Raw genomic sequence first — 20,623 nt, 5'->3', positions numbered from 1 at the left:
CAATGAAGCTGCGTCCCCCTCCGTGCCCGTGCATGCTTTCAATGACTTGAGACTAGCAAACATCACATGCGGTGGTTAGTTCATTGCATGTAATCCTATTAAGTAGCAAAAAGACATTAAGTTACCTCGCCGATAGGAATAAAACAATACACCATGTATTTATTTACAGAGGGAGTAGTACATTTTTGTGACATGCATTACTAGATATTGCTAGTCAAATACTAAATCTAGATGGACGTGGTAGTACAACTAAATCCAGACGGTGGTGCTAGTACTAGTAGTAGTAGTAGTACGACCAATGTAGTAGCACTGTACTACCCGTTGGTCAAATTATTACGTGCTGCTCCTCATAGTGAAGTGACAAGACCCTACGCCGGAGATGACACGTGAGTATAGGCGCCGTGTTCGGCATACCATAGTCAGCCTCACCGTCTGCAGTCACTATCATCATGGCTGTAGACCTAGCCTGCTTACAACTAGCCGTGTTCGACATAATTTCCTGTGCGTAGATGCCCTTGCATTGCACGGAACACCAAGATTGGGGGGTGGACGGAGCCGACAACGGCCATCGCGCCAGATTTTTTCATGGCCTTCTAGATGTGGTGGGGAGGAGATAAGGCTGATTGTGAGAGACAAGGAGTTGTTTGTAAATAGGGAACAAGTGCGGGCATCTTTTTGCAAAACTGGAGAAGTTTGGTTTGTATGCGTCAGGTCTAGATCCGACGGCTATTGGTGAAAGATGGCAGGCACAACATCATCACCAACTCAGAACCTGTTTGATTCGCAGGATTTTGAAAATGCAGGAATAGCACACGACAATATTACAAGTTTCAAACTGATATTACAAATGTTAGGAGTAATGTTGCACCTAAGAGGGAATTACTAGGAAGTTTACGTAAGAACTTTCGTTACTTTAGGTGGATGCAACATTATCGTACAAACTAAAATCCACCGCCCTGACAAGTCACTAATGGGCAAATAAGTTTTCAAATCTCTGGCCACTTGATGTTTCAAGAACAAATTCAGCTTCTGCGGAGACTTTGCCATTTAGGCTTAGACGCTTGCGGTGATCAACACGCCATTCATTGTTGCGCCAGAGACCGCCAAACCTCATTACCTTGAGCACACTTGCCTCTAGAACAAAGAACCAGGCCAATTTAATCTCAGATGTGCTGCCTCGGTAGTCGATCAAATCAATTTCTGTAAGATGGAGATCAAGGCATTCAATGAGATTGTTATAGTGCAGCACATTTTTCACTTCCAGGTCTTTTTTTATCTGCAAAAGAAGAGAACATATTAGAGCAGCTGGCTGTATAAGATTGCCGTGTCATCAAGAGGTACCAATATCATTCGCTCATACGATAGGGTTGGCTGGCTAGTGATATTTTTTCACTCTCTCTCTCTCTTTCTCTTTTCTCTCATTTACCTAGGAGTACGTGAAGAGCTTGGGCATTTGTTGCCTTGCACTATGTGGCCGATGCCATAATACGCATCGATGTCAAATGAAAAGATTTTGGCACCGCTCTCGCGATGTGAGAGAGTTGGCACCACTGTGCACACAGACCCACATGTATAAACAAATCAATCAAACCAACTACACCAGCCTCTCACTCTCCCAAACAAGTGTTTTTTATTGCCTCAGCCCTCTCTCTCCCACGCAAGTGTTTTTTCATTGCGTGAGTTAATTTGGCACCGGAGCAAAGTAGGTGATCCAGATTGGGGCACCAGGTGAGCAATGGAGGGGCATCGATGCCAAATGCATCACAAGTGAATTTGGCACATGTTTTGGCCTACATAGTGGAGGGCCGTTATAGCCCACTTTTGTACTACCTCTTATTTAGTATAAAATTTTGACCATATATTTATGTAAGAAAATGCCAATGCATGTCACTAAAAATTACACCATTTGAAATTATGTTCAAATACGAATCCAACGATATAGTTCTTAGTGACATGCATTAACATTTTGTCAGTTAAATCTATGGTCAAATTTTGATACTACAAAATAGGAAGAGTAAACCAGGACGGAGGTAGTACTTGCTCTTAGGGTAACCATAGAGTTACTGGAGTAGTCTAAGTTACTTTCCACTATGACTAGCCTAGGCTACTATAGTAGTACAACAAAAAAATGATGTAGGTGATCACGTGAGAAAAAATACTAAAAACATTTCTTTCGGTGCAATGCGTAGATGCAGTTTTGAACACTACACTTGTCATCGTAATTTGGGAAAATTACGAAAAATTTGAGCTACGTTGTGATTACCATTTACTAATAGGAAAGAAGTTTCACCTCGATGAGTAGCTTCTCCGTGCACGGAAAGCATGTAAGGAATCCAACAACTTGATCCAGATTGGGGCCGATAGATTTTATTGCCAAGATCTTCACTGTGCGCATAGACTGGGTCAAGCTTGTGGGAATCATTTTCTGGAAGACGGTCGTAAATACATCAAGAAGAAATTTAAAAATGTGAATTTCAAGAAGACGGAGAAGAAGATGAGTGCTGTACCTGAACGATTACGGATCCAATAAAGAGTTCGGAGAATTTGGCAGACGAGTGCACCGACACTGTCAATTTCGGCGCGTCAATGGCCCTGATTTTTGTTGGACCTTCTAGATCTGATACAAGCAATCTCTCAAGGAAAGGCGCATTCTCAATGACCATAACGTGGAACAGCTGGAGTGATCTCTTCCCAATTGATGTGTTGTTGCGGGGCCAGCAAGACACATAAATGCATCGGAGATTCGTCGAGGTGATGTGGAGGCTAATGAACCCGTGGATCTGCTCAAGACGAAGGTACTCGAGCGCAGTACAGCTGCGGAGCAGGTGCTCCATAGCCTTCTTCGAGATGACAATGTCGAAGAGGTCGAGCTGCTTGAGTTGAGGGAGAAGAAGGGCGGGCGCGGCATTAATCTGGGGAAGATAGCAGGAGCTGAAGCTGGCGCGGCGCAGCGTTGGCGTGAGGCGGAGCGCGGACGGCGACAGAGAGCGACATCGTCCAGCTTCAAAGCTGAGCTCCTCGAGCTGATCTAGGGCGGGGGATAAGAACCACTCGTCGAACTTGGGTTGGACCTTGCAGTTGGTACTGAACATGCGGATGTCAAGGCGTCTGGCTGGCCCAGGGTGCGATGAAAGGATCTTGGAGACTGCGGCCATGCGTTTGCAATCCCCGTCGCAGAGGCAGCTGTCGACGGTGAGGTTGAGGGCGACGCGGCGCCAGAGGGGGCGCCACCGCCGGGAGAGCAGGGCGGTCCGCACGGCAGATTTGGTGGGGAGGAGGCCGATGATGACGAGCAACATGTCGTCGTGGAGGCTTCTGATGAAGTCCAGGCTCACCGGATGCGGTTTTGGCTCGAGCCGCCTCCGCTTGTTGGCTGCCTCACCGTCCATCTCAACCGGCGGCGACGCCGGTGTACACGTGTGCTGGTGTGTGTTGTGTGCTGGGTGTGCGCGAGTGCGTCCTTCTGTGCATGCCGCCGCGCAGTGGTGAATTGTGCGCGAGTGCGTCCTCCGCGTGGAAGAAGTGTGTCCTCAATGCGCCCTCAATTTACTAGCGTGCGGGGTGCTACCCCGAGTGGTTTCAACTTGTTTACTTCATCGCGTGTCAGATGGGCCTCTAGTTTACTTATTTTCACCCACTGCCACATGGGCCAGCACACGAAGATACAGAACACGAGCTGACAAGGCAGCATGTGGACTGGTTGACCGGTCAACTAAACAATATACGGAGCTATACGCTGACACAGTGAGTGTATAATCCGTCGGTATAGAGTGTTCGTGTGAGAGGGGAGGCCATGAGAGATAGCAGAGAGAGAGAGAAAGAGCTACTCCCTCCGTTTGATAATGTAGTTCCAACATTTTTTTTAAAGTCAAACTTTTGAAACTTTGACCAAGTTTATAAAGAAATTACTTATACCTACAATACCAAAGATAAATGATAGTATGAAGTAAGTACATGTTGTGATGAATCTAATGATCTTTCCAGATGTAAATGTTTTCTCCACATATACCTGGTCAAACTTTTCTGAGGTTTGACTTTTCAAAACATCCATATGCTTATGGACGTGAGAGAGTCCCTAACTAGAGAGAGAGAGAAATAGAAAGAGTGAGTGAAAAAGTGTGTGTGCGTGTGTGAAAGATACATGGACAACACTCGATAAAAGTCAAGAAAAAACGTGTGTGTCTTATGCAAACATATCACAGATGCATCTACGACAACGGAAGCAAGGTGAGGAGATAGTGTGTGATTGTTTCCAACCGAGAGAGCAAGACCCCTAACACGTGGCCAAGAGGGGTCTGACAAACAAGGGAGAGAGGTCGAGAGAGACGTACGGAGAAAATGCAGACATGGGGAGGAGAGAGTGTATGTTTGTCATAGAGAGATCCCCTGGAGATCGTGATGGGACTACATGGGTGGGAGATCGAGTGACAAGGTGTGTGCACGATAGAAGATACCCCGAGAGATATCAGATAGACGTATGGATGGAAGGAGACAATACATGTGTTCCTGATGGATAGTGAGAGATAATCATACTTAGGGGGGGTGCTTGCGCCTATGATGGAGCGAGGGATTATGGTACTTATTAGGGGGGTTCGTGTCTAGAGAGAACAAGGGCGGAGAGTGTTGGATGGTTCTATATGTATAGCGCGAGCGAGACATGTGTATGTGTGAACCAGGGAGATATAAAGTTTGAGAGAGATCGAGGAGCCCCGATAAGGCTGAGTGGTGCGTCAAATAGCTGAGAGTGGGAAAGAGATATTCCATCCGCTCGATAATGCAGTGCATGTAATTTTTTTAGAAGTCAAACTTTGGAAACTTTGATCAGGTTTACACAAATGTTATTTATATCTTCAATACCAAAGATACATCATACGAAACTACATCTCATGGTGAATCTAATGGTATATGTTTGCCGTTCCAGATGTAATTGTTTTTCTCCACGTACATGGTCAAACTTTGTGATGTTTGACTTTTCAGTAAATCAATATGCTATGGACCGAGGAGAGTGCCTAAGTCGAGAGGGATCAAGTGCGTGTGAAGGAGAATGAGTAAGTGTGCAAAAACAGTATGTGTGTGAAAGAGAAAGTGACAACAAACGATAAATTAGAGAGAGAGTGTGTTTTTTCGTTTCTTAGGCGAACATATCACGCATGCATCTCCGAGATAGAAAAGCGAGGCGAGGAGATACACGAAGATAGCTAGTGTGTGATTGTTTGCAACGGAGAGACACCCCTATAGCACATGTCCAATAGAGGTCTGGCCAACAAGGAACAAAGGTTGAGAGGGACACATGGAGAACATGGACACATGGGGAGGGCGAGAGGGTGTGTTTGTGATAGAGAGACCCCCTCGAGATCGTGAGGGGACTATATGGGTGGGAGATCGAGGGAGGTGCGTGCGCGATAGAAAGATGCCCCGAGAGAAATCGAGATAGACCATGCACATGTTTGTGATGGAGACTAAGATTTGCTAGTCATATACATATAGGGGGGACTGCGTGTGCCTACAATTGAGTGAGAGACCATCATACTTGGCTAGCTAGGCATGAGATTGTGTGTGTGTGCGTGTGAGATGGAGAGAGAACGAGGGAGAGAGATAGAGTTTTAGATGGTCCTATCGAGTGCGAGTGAGATATGCATGTGTATGTGTGACCTAGGTAGATGGAGAGTTTGAGAGAGAGGGGGAAGAGCTCTGAGACGACAGAGTGGTGCGTGAGAGAGTTACGGGCAACGAGCCAAGGAATTTGTGTGCGTACAATGAGTGCACCCAAGATATCTAGCTTGGACTAGAGAATCATACATAGTGTGTGAGAGAGACCTATAGATGGAGTATATATGCATGCGAACTAGAAAGACCCCCACCCACGCACACACACAAAGAGAGAGAGAGAGATGGAGAGAAAGAGAGAGGACCAACAAGGTTTGTGTGTTGGATGCGTGCGACAGAATTGAAGATTGTCGGCGAGAGAGAGAGAGAGCAGGAGTCCGGGAGAGGGAGAGGTCGCATTTTATGCATCAAAGACTGATATAAACCATGTTTCGATATAAACTTGCATTCAAATATTTAAATTGGAGAACATGTTGTCTGCAATCCACACATGAACGGATATATGCGTATATCAAACAAGTTCATTAATTTGACATTCAACATGTTCATGGAGTACTATAATACTGTACAACATGCTATTCGATTGAGGTGTTCAATTTTGGATTTAGTTCACTATTTTGACCTGGTTAACGAGCTATTTCATTGAATCGAGATATTTCATTTTGGGTTTGATTCCCTTTTTGAGTGGGTCAACTATTTGTCATATAGTAAATCGCTAGCAACGAGCATGTAAAAACACATTACTCCCGAGCATCATCTCTCCATCTAGAAAAGAAGTGGCAAGCTAATATTTCTTAATTTGATTCGAATCGAATTGGTAAGGTAGACGTGGATGCTTGTTCTCCCAAATTTTGAACGAACCGTTAAACATCCTCTGCTCGGTGGAATTCGCCCGAGCAAATAAATGGGAGACGCGAAATTACCGTCCTATGTGGGAGACGCATTAATTGGCCCGTTGTGCATCGAGGGTAGGTTCGTAACTTCATCCAAGTGCTCCTTCTCCTCGGCCGAAATGACATGTGCCGAATAATTCATAAACCATGGTCGGCAAAACACGCTCTCCTCGCCCGAAATAGCTCGCGCCCACTTTTTCAAAACACGCTCTCCTCGCCCGAGACCGCTCGCGCCTACTATATTTCAAAACACGCCCTCCTCGCCCAAAATCGCTCCCGCCAACTTTTTGGGGAGAACCAAAGTTACTCTACTATCCCCGACCCTCAGTACACAGACCCAAGCCCAGAAGCCTAAAGGCAGGGGTAGAACTATAACTCCCCCTCACGTTTCAGACAAATGCGTCCGTATCCCAATCCCCCCCATTCATACCTCATGGGCGCCAAATCACCTTCTCCCCAGAAGCTCCCTTCTCCCGAGCCGCGAAACCTCAGCCCCTCCTCCATGGCGTCCCCCACCGCACCAATTTCACAGCCGCCCTCCTCCCTAATGCCAGAGACGCTGTCCATTTGCCGTCGTGCACTGGGCCATGTGCCTCTTACTCCGTGCTGCTGGAGCTGCCTCGACGACGGCCGCGTGAACCATATCGGAGCCGATTCACCCCCGCCGTTGTTCACGGTGCCGGAGCGGCTCCAACTTCGGATCCGTCCAGAGTCCCGGCGCTGCTTCCCCGTAGCCGTCGACCGTCGCGACATCGCTGTTTCCCTGCGGCCGGTGGCCACCGCAACCGTGCCGGCCTCACCGACTCGGCAGCTGGACCTGCCTACTTCACCATGCCACCAGATAGGTCGCACCCTCATCTGAAATCATTTTATTTAGGCGTCAGTTGTCTGAATTTTTATTCTGGGCCAATCGATTCCCAATGGGAAGTAGCACCCCTCGAGGCGGCGGAGCTCCTAGGCCGCCGGTTGGCTGGTGTCTAACGTAAGGGTGCGGGGCCGCAAGTTCGCCACGGTAGCAGCACTTAGATGGCTATCTTAGAGTTGCGTGGGTTCAAGGTACTGCGGCCGCCGGATCTGGATGACGGGGAGTCTTTGTGGATTGGCCCGGGGGCGGCGCAACCACGGCAGTGCGGTGGGGCGGGGAGCGGGGTTTTGGCCAGGGCCACGGACGGCGGAGGCAAGCTGCTCTGCCATTGGTCGCTGGCTCTTCGGGGAAGATTCCTAACAGTGTCAGCCGGGAGGCACAAGACGGCCATCAAGCTATCCTGCGTAGATCGGACAGTACCAAAATAAATAAAATCGTGTGACCCCAAATTAGTCTCAGTCAACAGACGTGTGACCACTCTTGTACCTTGCTGTTGATCTCTTAGTGTATTTCTTCAGATCAAAGAGATGTGTCGTTCTTAACATTATGCGTTATCTGCATCTTCAGCCACACTGTCTTCCGACTCACCGCAGCTGCTCCAACAAGGGAAGCATACACCAAAAGGGAGCTATAGTCCCCACTCAACAGTTCCCTGCATCGAACGTGCGTGCCCGACATGGACAGCCACAACAATTGCAGGGCCATCGACAAGTCCGCACATGATGCTCACTCCTATGGATGGCGGCCAGTTAGGTTGTACCCTCATCTTACTTGTGTGCAACATTTATGGTTTTGTTATTCATCTAAGCATGGGAAATAGATTATCACATTTCACCGTATATTCATGCTGATCTCTTACGGGTCTTGTTCAGGAGTTAACGCTATTCCATAGTTCAGCTAAGATACTTGTTCTTTAGGTAACGCTGTTCCATAGTTATCATCCATCAGCCAATGCTATCCCATAGGCCGGTGATTATAGTATTATACCGCTTCTAGTATTACCTATGTTGTTCTTTAATACTTTTGTGTGCCATCTAGTTAATCTCGAGTACAAACGATACATATTCTGTAGCTTTCATCTCTGTTCTCCCTTTAGTTTTTGAGACCTGTTGCTGCTAGTTAACCCCAGTCCTACTATTTATGTCGTCTCCTACATGCACTCATTACATAAATCTAAGTACTAGTTGTCTTCCATGCATGTTAGATATAATTGCACACACTGATATGTCCACAAGAACCTCATGGAGCAATGTAAAGGCCAATAAACTTGATGTCAATGATACCCAATATGATGGAACATGTAAAGGCAGTTCTTCGGAAGACTTGCAGAAAGATGTTGAATCCTCTTCACCCCACAATGTCCTTGCTCTATGGCAATGCCATCTGCTTAATTTGGACATCATGCTTCTGAATATCTTATGCATTGTTATTCATCAGTATGTACTTCATCTATCTACCATACCATGTTTTTTTACATTGAAGTGCTGTTCTAGTGCTCTGTTGCAATGCCATCTTAGTTTCCCAATCATACACGTGTATGTTGCCTTAGTTTTTTTGTATGTATTCCGTTAGCATACAGTTTTACATTCAACTAGTGCTTTTTTTACTGTGTTTTCCTGTCGTATCCCTAGCTCTTACACCATACTCCCTCCGTCCGGATTACATGTTGCCGAAATGGATAAAAAGGATGTATCTAGAACTGAAATACGCCTAGACCCATCCATTTTTTCCGGATGGAGGGAATACATGTCAATATGTCATGCCTTTCTATTCTTCAGTACCTATTCCATCTCTCTGCTGTAGCATGTTTTATAATTGAGACACCATTCTTCTATACAAGGCATGCAAGGGGAAGACGACTATGTTAGAATCTGAAGGGTTACAAACCAGGTCTTTGCAAAAGATCCAAATGCCAGGAGATAATAAACCAACTCCAGTTTTTGTAGATACTGCTCCAGCACAGAGAAACCCAACTCCTACTGATAATAAGCAGATTCCAGTGGCCAAAGAACTAGTCCGCTCCAGTCCAGCAAAAATATGTCAACTCCATTCTAAGAAGCATGTGCGTATCCTTGCATAATGAAATTTTATAGCATGTTGATCATATTTTCTACATGTTTCTTACCCATATCTCTTTTAGAAAATAATCTAAACAGATAGAAGAATTTCTGCACTGGTATCGTCTGTGAGGAAAGATTCTTGCAGGAATTCTCTGTACTCCAATGCAGATGTAAGTACCTGTTGTATATCACTATATTTTTACATCAGCATGTATTTTGTTAATCGGCGTGAATCCAACCTTTATCTGATCTAAATTTAGTTGTAGCAAAATGTACGATTAACGGCCACAATGTTGATTTTTGTAAGGAAAACCGCCTGGTAGTTTTGCATCCTGAGCTGCATGAGTGTACTATCTCATATCAGTGGGTTTGATTACTTTAGTTCTGCAGTGGGTTTTCAGTGTTTTTTACTGTGTTGTCCTGTCGTATCCCTAGCTCTTACATCATACTCCCTCCGTCTGTATTACATGTCACAGAAATGGATAAAACTGGATGTATCTAGAACTGAAATACGCCTAGACCCATCCATTTATTTCCGGATGGAGGGAATACATGTCAATATGTCATGCCTTTCTATTCTTCAGTACCTATTCCATCTCTGCTGTAACATGTTTTATAATTGAAGCACCATTTTTTTCTATATAAGGCATGCAAGGGGAAGACGGCTATGTTAGAATCTGAAGGGTTACAAACCAGGTCTTTGCAAAAGATCCAAACGCCAGGAGATAATAAACCAAGTCCATTTTTCATAGATACTGCTCCAGCACAGAGAAACCCAACTCCCACTGATAATAAGCAGATTCCAGTGGCCAAAGAACTAGTCCGCTCTAGTCCAGCAAAAGAATGTCAACTCCATTCTAAGAAGCGTGTGCGTATCCTCGCATCATGAAATTTTATAGCATCCTGATCATATTTTCTACATGTTTCTTACCCATCTCTCTTTTAGAAAATAAGGTTAAATGATAGAAGATTTCCTTCATTGGCATTGTATTCGAGGAAAATATCTTGCGGGAATTCTCTGTGCTCCAATGCTGATGCAAGTGCCTGTTGTATATCACTATATTTTTACATCAACATGTATTTTTTAATCGGCGTGAATCCAACCTTTGTATGATCTAAAATTTGTTGTAGCAAAATGTTAAAGTCGCCAATGTTGATTTTTGTAAAGAAAACTACCTGGTAGTTTTGCATACTGAGCTGCATGAGTGCACTATCTCATATCATGCACATTACTGAATTGTAGTGCTGCTCTGGTTGCCCATTCATTCATTGTGTCAATGTTGCTTTCGTATTACCTTACCTGGCTAATGATAGCTGTGCCATATTGTGTTAATTTGGTGTTGGCTAGTTGCCCAAACGTTCGTTGTGCCAATGTTGCTTTCCTATTATCTGACTTGGCCAATGATAGCAATGCTAGTGTCTTAATTTGGTGTAGGCTGCTGAAGATAAGAAGAAAAACTCTGAAAACGGCAAGGCAACCCCATTGTTTCTTTCCAATAAATCTAGGCCAGGTAATATGCCAATAACTCATGATTAATCTGTTTGGTTCCCCTCCTAATTTATGTTATGATGCAGTGGTCGAGACACTCTCCACTATCAATAATACAAGCCTGCTAAAATCGCCATGTGAATCTGTTCAGTATCCTCTGTCTCGAATGCAACGAAAAAAATGTATGTTTGTGAACCAATTAATGGCTGAAGGAATGATGGAAATGGTGGAGGAATCAGAGGTGCAGTGTCGTGCGACACAACAACTGATCAATGTTTTCAGAGAGAGTGTAGCAAAGCAGCAAGAACTTGCCCACATGCTTATGGGCGTCATCCGTGCTGAGGTTGCAGATTGTGACGTTGTAGATCGTTAGGTTCTGTTCATTTATTTGTACTAGCATCAATCTTTGATTGCCAGTGGATGTAATTTCCTGTAATATATGCTGGATGTGCAACGTTTTCCCCTGTATGCCGTACCTTTGCTTGATCGGTTTTGGTCCTGTGCATAATTGCTTGTCGTAATGGGCTCAAATTATCTAATTTAGCCTAAAGACATGTACGAACTTTAGTGGGCCCATTAAGTTAATGGGCCGTTACCAGGCCGAAAGTTAATGATCGACCCTCTTAACTCCCGGGTCGTTAACATGCTGACATCGAAGCGGGCAACAGGTGGGCCCAATTGATTTCATGGGCCGTTAACAGGCCGTTACTAAGTTCGGGCTACATATGGCCCAACTATATTGTGGGCCTTTAGCAGGACGAAAGAGACGGCGGGCTTGTACTGGACCATGTAGAGCATGGGCCGCTAAGAGGCCGAAAGTCAGGTCGTATTGTAAACAGCCCAACTGTGTTGTGGGCCTTTAGCAGGCCGAAAGAGAAACCGGGCTGGTATTGGACCATGAAGGGCATGGGCCGTTAAAAGGCCAAAACTCAGGTCCGACTACAAATGGCCCAACTCATTTATGGTCCGTTAATAGGCTGAAAGGCACATAGGGCCGGGAATTGGCCCAACACTTAAATGGGTCGCTAAAAGGCCAAAACTCAGGTCCGACTACAAATGGCCCAACAGATATATGGGCCGTCACCAGGCTGAAAGACACACCGGGCCGGAAATTGGACCAACACTTAAATGGGTCGCTAAAAGGCCAAAACTCAGGTCCGACTACAAATGGCCCAACTGCTTTATGGGCCGTCAACAGGCTGAAAGACACACCTGGCCGGAAATTAGTCCAATATTTAAATGGGTCGCTAAAAGGCTGAAAGATGTACATCGTGAAAATTGGCCCATCCACTGAATGGGCCGTTAACAGGCCGAAATCTCATCGGGCCGATATTGAGCCCAAATATATAGCGGGCTGTTAACGGGCTCGAACTGACGATGGGCTGCAATGGTGTCAAATCTTTAACGGGCCGTTGACGGGCCGGATTGGCACATCTCGTATGGGCCGTGGGCTTAAATGGACCTGACACAAGTAGGCCTTGTATGGGCCGGCCTGCTATTTTTTACTAGGCCGGCCTTTTTCACCGGAATGGGCCACTGTTGGGCCGTGCCACGTGTCGACCTATCATAGGTGCCTCCTGTCCAATGAGTGGATGACATCTGTCCCAACGGTGAGGCTACACGTGTTTCCTCCGGCCAATGATGATTTTACACGTGGAAAATCCCCATTGGTCCGGGCTGTTAACGGGTTATCGGATGCAAAACCGGACCCGATAGCTTAACGGCGTTCCGTTACGGTGGATGCCACGTGTCGGTCACCCTTGACGAAAGCACTTCTGTGATGCGCGATTTATCGTCATGGAAGTGGACACTTCTGTGATGATAATTTTGGTAATGTCATGGAACACTTCTACGACAGCACAGGTATGACTATCTTGATTCTGTCATAAATTTGTCATGGATGTACATGCATGACAGAAAACATGACCTACTATGACAAACACGTATCATCACGGAAGTGTCTTTTTTTTGTAGTGCGAGCAGAGCGCTCCACGGTCACCTCAACGGCGACTAACCATATATATATGCATATAGCAGTTGAACACGCAAGGAAAAGCTATCCACAAGCCGAGCGCGCCGACGGACGCGAGCAGAGCGCTCCGCGGCGCCTAACGGCAAGCACAACGCGCTCCGGTGCCTAAAGGCGAGCAGAGCTTGCCGAGGGATGCGAGCAGAGGTGGGCAGAGTGATACGTGGCAAATAAGACGAACTATGCTAGCGATGTCGGAGACATCAAGCACGAATCAGATTAGAGTTGTGTGTGCGATAAGTGCCATACAGTTGATCCATCCGAGTTGTTTGTGATGGAATAAGCCGTGTGTGTTGTGGGCAAACGCTTGCTGGTATATAACCTTAAATTTAACCAAAAAAGTGTTAATGCATGTTACAAAAATTGTATAGCTGGAAACTATGTTCAAATACGACTCCAAAGATATAATCTTTGGCAACATGCATTTGTATTTTATTAGTTAAATCCTACTTATAAACCAAGATGGGGGTATAGTAGGTAATTAAATCGCAAACGATTTTTTTGTATTAACCGTATGTGTACATGTCCTTTAGTCCTCCTCTCGCATGTCTTGTCACCCCGCTGCCGCAGACGGCTTACAACGCAAGCTTGCACAGCGCGCGGGGGCTTTCTTTTGGCCAAACGATGGCGCCAATGAATCGTCGGTGAGCCCGTTCCCGCGCAACCTCGCAGGTTCCCGTGCAAGCTTTCCCTCCGACTCGGTGAAATCCCCCAAAATCCCAATGCTTACCGGCCTGCTATAAAAACCCTCGTGGCCGGCGAGTCCTGCGTCGCATTTCCCCCTCCCTCCCTGTAGCTTATCTCGTCTGCTTCTCCCACAATCGCCAATGGCATCAGTCCGTCGTCATCACTCAGCCACTTCGCCGTCATGAGAGGACAGCTCCAGCTGGGAGGGTACACCGCGGCGGCGGCGCAGTGTAGTGCGCGTGGCGTCCCTGTTGGGTGTGCGCGGAACACCCACCACACGCTCCGCCGCCGCTGCCTGTCAGCAGCTGTTGCCGGCCACCATTTCTGCCACACCACCGTCGAAAGCCAGAGCCATCTCTCGCTCCGCCGCCGCGGTCCGAAGGCGGGAGGTGGCCGTCGTGGCCGCCACCCCACTGTGGGCCACCGTGGCCATCACCCGCTCCGCCACCGCGGCCCGAAGGCGGGAGGTGGTGGTCGTGGCCGCCAGCCCACCGTCAACCGCCGGGATCATCACCCGCTCCGCCACCGCCACCCGAAGGAGGGAGGCGGAGGTGGAGGCCCGCACGTGCGTCGGCGACCTTGCGCGCTACATCGAGTTCCTGCGGGAGGAGGAGGATGCCTCGTCGAGCACGCAAAGAGCCTTACCGAAGCCGTGGCCGCAGCACACGTTGACGCAGAGGTGAGGAATCAAGAGACCTACGAGCAGTCCGGCCGCTTCGAGAGTGATCATCTGGAGCGGCAGTGGGTGTTCGAGCTGGCGAGCGTCGCAGAACATGCAGCAGCGGGAGGCACCATATTGCATTTCTCCAGCTTGTCGGTAGGCTTCTCCTCCTCCTCTGCCTCTTACTGAGCGCGCTCAGCAGAGGAGAGGTTGCCAGAAGTAGCACAAAGCCCCTCCGTGGTAGTAGTAGTATTTAGGGGCTATTTTGTTCAGTTCATCTGACTATAGATGTATGGTCGAGCTGTACAACGTACTTAAATTAGCTAGTATATATAGTTGAACTAGCTATTTCAGTACATGGTTGGCAACAATTGGGGAAAAGTTTGGTTGGTTTAGCTATCGAGTTGAACTGTTTGTATAAATTAAGAACGACTGCTTAATCTATGAATGAAATCTATGCTTAATTACTGAATTTTAGTTGCAAAAATTAGATAGTGCTAGTGATTTCTAGCTGCATATTTTGACAAATCGCAGTGTTACAAGGATTGACAAATGACAACATTACTAGATCAACAAATGTATATCTTTCCAGTTTGACAAATGGCAACATACCCAATATGACAGATGCAAATCTTTCCAGTTTGACAAGTGGCAACATACCCAATATGACAGATGCAAATCTTACCAAATTGTTTGTACGTGGTTGCACACGGGTCATCCAAAACAATCGTTTGCATTGAAGGGATGCACAAATCCTGCGCTTTGGATTTTCCCCCGACTTAAGGGGGAAGACCATAGCTCTCACTTTGCATATGGGTGTTCTATCTAAAACGTTTGCGATCAAGAGCTATAGAAATCCTGCTCGGCACATTTTCTCTTGGCTTCCTGGGGAACCTGTCGTTTGCGATGAGTGTTTTATATTTAAAAACAATAGTAAACTGCGGCTTGGGCGCCATTAATGTAGAGTATGCGAGTAAGGCGGGCGGCCATGGAAGTCAAAGGGATCGCTTCCCGGTGAGCCTGCATGGCGTACAGCTCGCACGCTTCCCGTTGAGCCTCCGCATTATAGTACAACTCGCATGCCTTCCGTTTAGTCAAGCACTCAAGCACCTGTCCGCACGGCACCTCCTAGCCATTAAAAGAGTGAGGCGTGGCGTCACGTGAATGGTTAACAGAACGCACACAATTTAAATTATTCAAAATGTTTGAGATGTTACAGTGGCAGCTATTTGTTTCAAAATGCCTTTGTTGGCTGTTATTCGAGTGCGCCTTCTCTCAAAATGGACCCGAAAAATACCACAACATGCCGGGTGCCATTCCATTATAGCATGCCAACTTTCATGAATTTCAGACGAGGTTTGGATTTACTAGAATTTAAAAACAAATTATCTCAACGTTTTGCCGGCAATCAACAGTGCCCTGGTGTTTGAAATTCATTCCCATTTCTTGCATGGGACCCGAGCATGCCCCGAAGGACACACATTTGATTTTTCAACCAATTTATATGTACTAGAGCTTGTGCATGTATTTTAGATTTGAATTATGCACATGAAATTCCTATAAAACCCAGTTAATGTATAAAAATGTCCAAACGAACCCCAAAAAATTCCAAATGTAACGCAACACTCCTCTTGTTCTATGTTGACACTAGAAATTTTTTGAAAGCAATAAGAGGCAAGGGATATCGTTTTGTCCCCGAAGGTGGCACGTTCCCTACCGAAACCATCACGCTTGTTGTGAGAATCTAAGGTTTGTGAGAAGCTAATACCCAAACCTGCCCCAAATGGGACAAATTTTTTACCACAACATGCCGGGTGCCATTCCATTATAGCATGCCAACTTTCATGAATTTCAGACGAGGTTTGGATTTACTAGAATTTAAAAACAAAGTATCTCAACGTTTTGCCGGCAATCAACAGTGCCCTGGTGTTTGAAATTCATTCCCATTTCTTGCAGGGGACCCGAGCATGCCCCGAAGGACACACATTTGATTTTTCAACCAATTTATATGTACTAGAGCTTGTGCATGTATTTTAGATTTGAATTATGCACATGAGATGCCTATAAAACCCAGTTAATGTATAAAAATGTCCAAACGAACCCCAAAAAATTCCAAATGTAACGCAACACTCCTATTGTTCTATGTTGACACTAGAAAATTTTGAAAGCAATAAGAGGCAAGGGATATCGTTTTGTCCCCGAAGGTGGCACGTTCCCTACCGAAACCATCACGCTTGTTGTGAGAATCTAAGGTTTGTGAGAAGCTAATACCCAAACTTGCCCCAAATGGGACAAAAATTTTACCACAACATGCCGGGTGCCATTCCATTATAGCATGCCAACTTTCATGAATTTCAGACGAGGTTTGGATTTACTAGAATTTAAAAACAAAGTATCTCAACGTTTTGCCGGCAATCAACAGTGCCCTGGTGTTTGAAATTCATTCTCATTTCTTGCATGGGACCCGAGCATGCCCCGAAGGACACACATTTGATTTTTCAACCAATTTATATGTACTAGAGCTTGTGCATGTATTTCAGATTTGAATTATGCACATGAAATGCCTAGAAAACCCAGTTAATGCATAAAAATGTCCAAACGAACCCCAAAAAATTCCAAAAGTAAACGCAACACTCCTGTTGTTCTATGTTGACACTAGAAAATTTTTGAAAGCAATAAGAGGCAAGGGATATCGTTTCGTCCCCGAAGGTGGCACGTTCCCTACCGAAACCATCACGCTTGTTGTGAGAATCTAAGGTTTGTGAGAAGCTAATACCCAAACCTGCCCCAAATGGGACAAAAGTTTTACCACGACATGTTGATGCTGCTCCATCATAGCATGCCAAGTTTCATGAATTTCAGATGGGTTTTGGATTTACTAGAATTTAAAAGCCAGGTATCTCAATGTTTGCGGCCGAGTGACGGTGGCAGGGTGTTTTAAATTCATTCTCATTTCTTGCATGGGACCTAAGCATGCAACCAAGGAGACATATTTGATTTTTCAACCAGTTTATATGCACCGGAGAATGTGCATGTAGTTCAAATTTGAATTATGCAGATAAAATGCCTGGAAAACCCAGTTAGTGTATAAAATGTCCAAACGAACCCTGAAAAATTCCAAAATTGAACACAACACTCCTGTTATTCTATGTTGACACTCAAATTTTTTTGAAAGCAATAAGAGGCAACGAATATCTTTTCATCCTCCAAGGTGGCACATTCCCTACCGAAACCATCACGCTTGTTGTGAGAAGCTTATACCCAAACTGCCCCAAATGGGACAAATTTTTTACCACGACATGTTGATGCGCTCCATGATAGCATGCCAAGTTTCATGAATTTCAGACCAGTTTTAGATTACTAGAATTTAAAAACTATGTATCTCAATGTTTGTGGTCGAGTGACGGTGGCAGGGTGTTTGAAATTCATTCCCATTTCTTGCATGGGACCTAAGCATGCAACCAATGACACATATTTGATTTTCCAACCAGTTTATATGCACTGGAGAATGTGCATGTAGTTCAAATTTGAATTATGCGCATAAAATGCCTGGTAAACCCAGTTAATGTATAAAAATGTCCAAACGAACCCCAAAAATTCCAAAATTAAACACAACACTCATGTTGTTCTATGTTGACACTCGAAATTTTTTGAAAGCAATAAGAGGCAACAGATATCGTTTCGTCCCCAAAGGTGGCACTTTCCCTACCGAAACCATCACGCTTGTTGTGAGAAGATCTGGTTTGTGAGAAGTTTATACCCAAACCTGCCCCAAATGGGACAAAAAATTTACCACGACATGTTGATGCGCTCCATGATAGCATGCCAAGTTTCATGAATTTTAGAAGAGTTTTGGATTTACTAGAATTTAAAAACCAGGTATCTCAATGTTTGCGGCTGAGTGACGGTGGCATGGTGTTTGAAATTCATTCCCATTTCTTGCATGGGACCTAAGCATACAACCAAGGACACAGATTTGATTTTTCAACCAGGTTATATGCACTTGAGAATGTGCATGTAGTTCAAATTTGAATTATGCACATAAAATGCCTGGGAAACCCAGTTAATGTATAAAAATGTCCAAACGAACCCCGAAAAATTCCAAAATTATACATAACACTCCTGTTGTTCTATGTTGACACTCGAAATTTTTTGAAAGCAATAAGAGGCAATGGATATCGTTCCGTCCCCAATGGTGGCACGTTCCCTACCGAAACCATCACGCTTGTTGTGAGAAGCTCTGGTTTGTGAGAAGCTTATACCCAAACCTGCCCCAAATGGGACAAAATTTTTACCACAACATTTTGATGCCGCTCCATGATAGCATGCCAAGTTTCATGAATTTCATACGAGTTTTGGATTTACTAGAATTTAAAAACCAGGTATCTCAATGTTTGCGGTCGAGTGACGGTGGCAGGGTGTTTGGAATTCATTCCCATTTCTTGCATGGGACCTAAGCATGCAACCAAGGGCACATATTTGATTTTACAACCAGTTTATATGCACTGGAGCATGTGCATGTAGTTCAAATTAGAATTATGTGCATAAAACACCTCGGAAACCCAGATAATGTATAAAAATGTCCAAATGAACTTGGAAATTTCCAAAATTGAACACAACACTCCTGTTGTTCTATGTCGACACTCGAATGTTTTTGAAAGCAATAAGAGGCAACGGATACTGTTTCGTCCCCAAAGGTGGCACGCTCCCTACCGAAACCATCACGCTTGTTGTGAGAATCTCTAGTTTGTGAGAAGCTTATACCCAAACCTGCGCCAAATGGGACAACTTTTTTTACCATGGCATGTTGATGTCGCTCCATGATAGCATGCCAAGTTTCATGAATTTCAAACGAGTTTTGGATTTACTAGAATTTAAAAACCACATATCTCAATGTTTGCGGCCGAGTGACGGTGGCGGGGTGTGTGCCATTCATGCCCATTTCTTGCATGGGACCTAAGCATGCAACCAAGGACACATATTTGATTTTTCAACCCGTTTATATGGACTGGAGCATGTGCATGTAGTTCAAATTAGAATTATGCACCTGAAATGCCTACAAAACCAAGTTAATGTAGAAAAACGTCCAAACGAACCCTGAACAATTCCAATTTTTTTGACGACACACCTATAGTTGCATGTTCACTACATATAAAAGTTCTAACAATTCAAACACCATCCTTTGTAGCTGTGACCCCATTACGTAATTCAAATCTAGACGATAAATGAAGTAGATCGCACACAGTTTGTTATCACCAACCGTGCGAGATGCAGCACAAAATATCTTGCAGCATCGTTGGTGTATAGTACGCCTATGGCTTGTGTGAGAAGGTGCGTCGGCTACAGTCCACAGCCAGCGTGTCAAGCACACTAGCTCACTCCCCAAATATCATTTCACTATTCATTCATCACCGGTGAAAGATGGGGACGTGGACCCACGTCGTGAGGGCAACTTCGGCGGCCCACTCCGGCGAGAGCGCGGCCGCAGCCGCCAGGCGCGTGCTAACAAGCTTCGTGAAGGAGACCGCAGTCTACGTCCGGGCGGCCAAGGCATCCCAAACGGCCGCTGTTGCTTCTCAGGCGGCGGCAGCAACATCTGCCTCGGGGATAGCAACTGGCGAGAGCGGCACAACAATTGTTTGTTCCGCAGGGGCGGCCTTAGCCCTGATGGAGGCCACCCACTACCATGTTGAGGCCGTCGACGCCCAGCTCATGGTGGTCACCGCACAAATCGAACGAAGCTTCTCCGACAACGGTGGGGAACCCACGGCCGAAGAGCTGGCAATCGCCGAGAGAGTTCGAGCAGCCGTCCGTTCCTGCGCGGCATACCTTGCCACGATGGAGCCCGCCAGAGCCCAGATCGCGGACGCCCACGCCCAGCTCGTGGTGGCCTATTCCAAAGATATGGCGGACGCGGATGGCGAGATGCTTGCCGAGTATGGTGCAATTGATGCCATGGAGCCCCTTACCCAGGAGACCGTCAGGCGCGAGCTGGACATGGAGGCGGCGGCGGAGATCGACGAGCACCAGCCGTAGTAGTACTCTTTGTTTTGTTTAATTAAGAGCACCAGTCTTTAATTTGTTAGAGTAATGTTTAGGTTAGCTAGCTCTGTTTAATTGCTGAACTTGCTTGATTAAGAAGTTAGTCTCCTTTGTGTACCCAAATTATGCAATGACGTGGATGATCACTGTAACCAGGGAAATTTGAACCAAAATTTTTGACGTTCAAACTCAACACACACGGGTTAAGCTATCTGAATCGATTGTGATGTTCACGTATCATACACAGTTCTGAATAAGGGACCGTGCCTGATGACACTTTGCGCGCCAGT

This window comes from Triticum aestivum, chromosome 2D (assembly GCF_018294505.1).
Source record: "Triticum aestivum cultivar Chinese Spring chromosome 2D, IWGSC CS RefSeq v2.1, whole genome shotgun sequence".
NCBI lineage: Eukaryota > Viridiplantae > Streptophyta > Magnoliopsida > Poales > Poaceae > Triticum > Triticum aestivum.
This window is presented reverse-complemented; position numbering follows the sequence as displayed.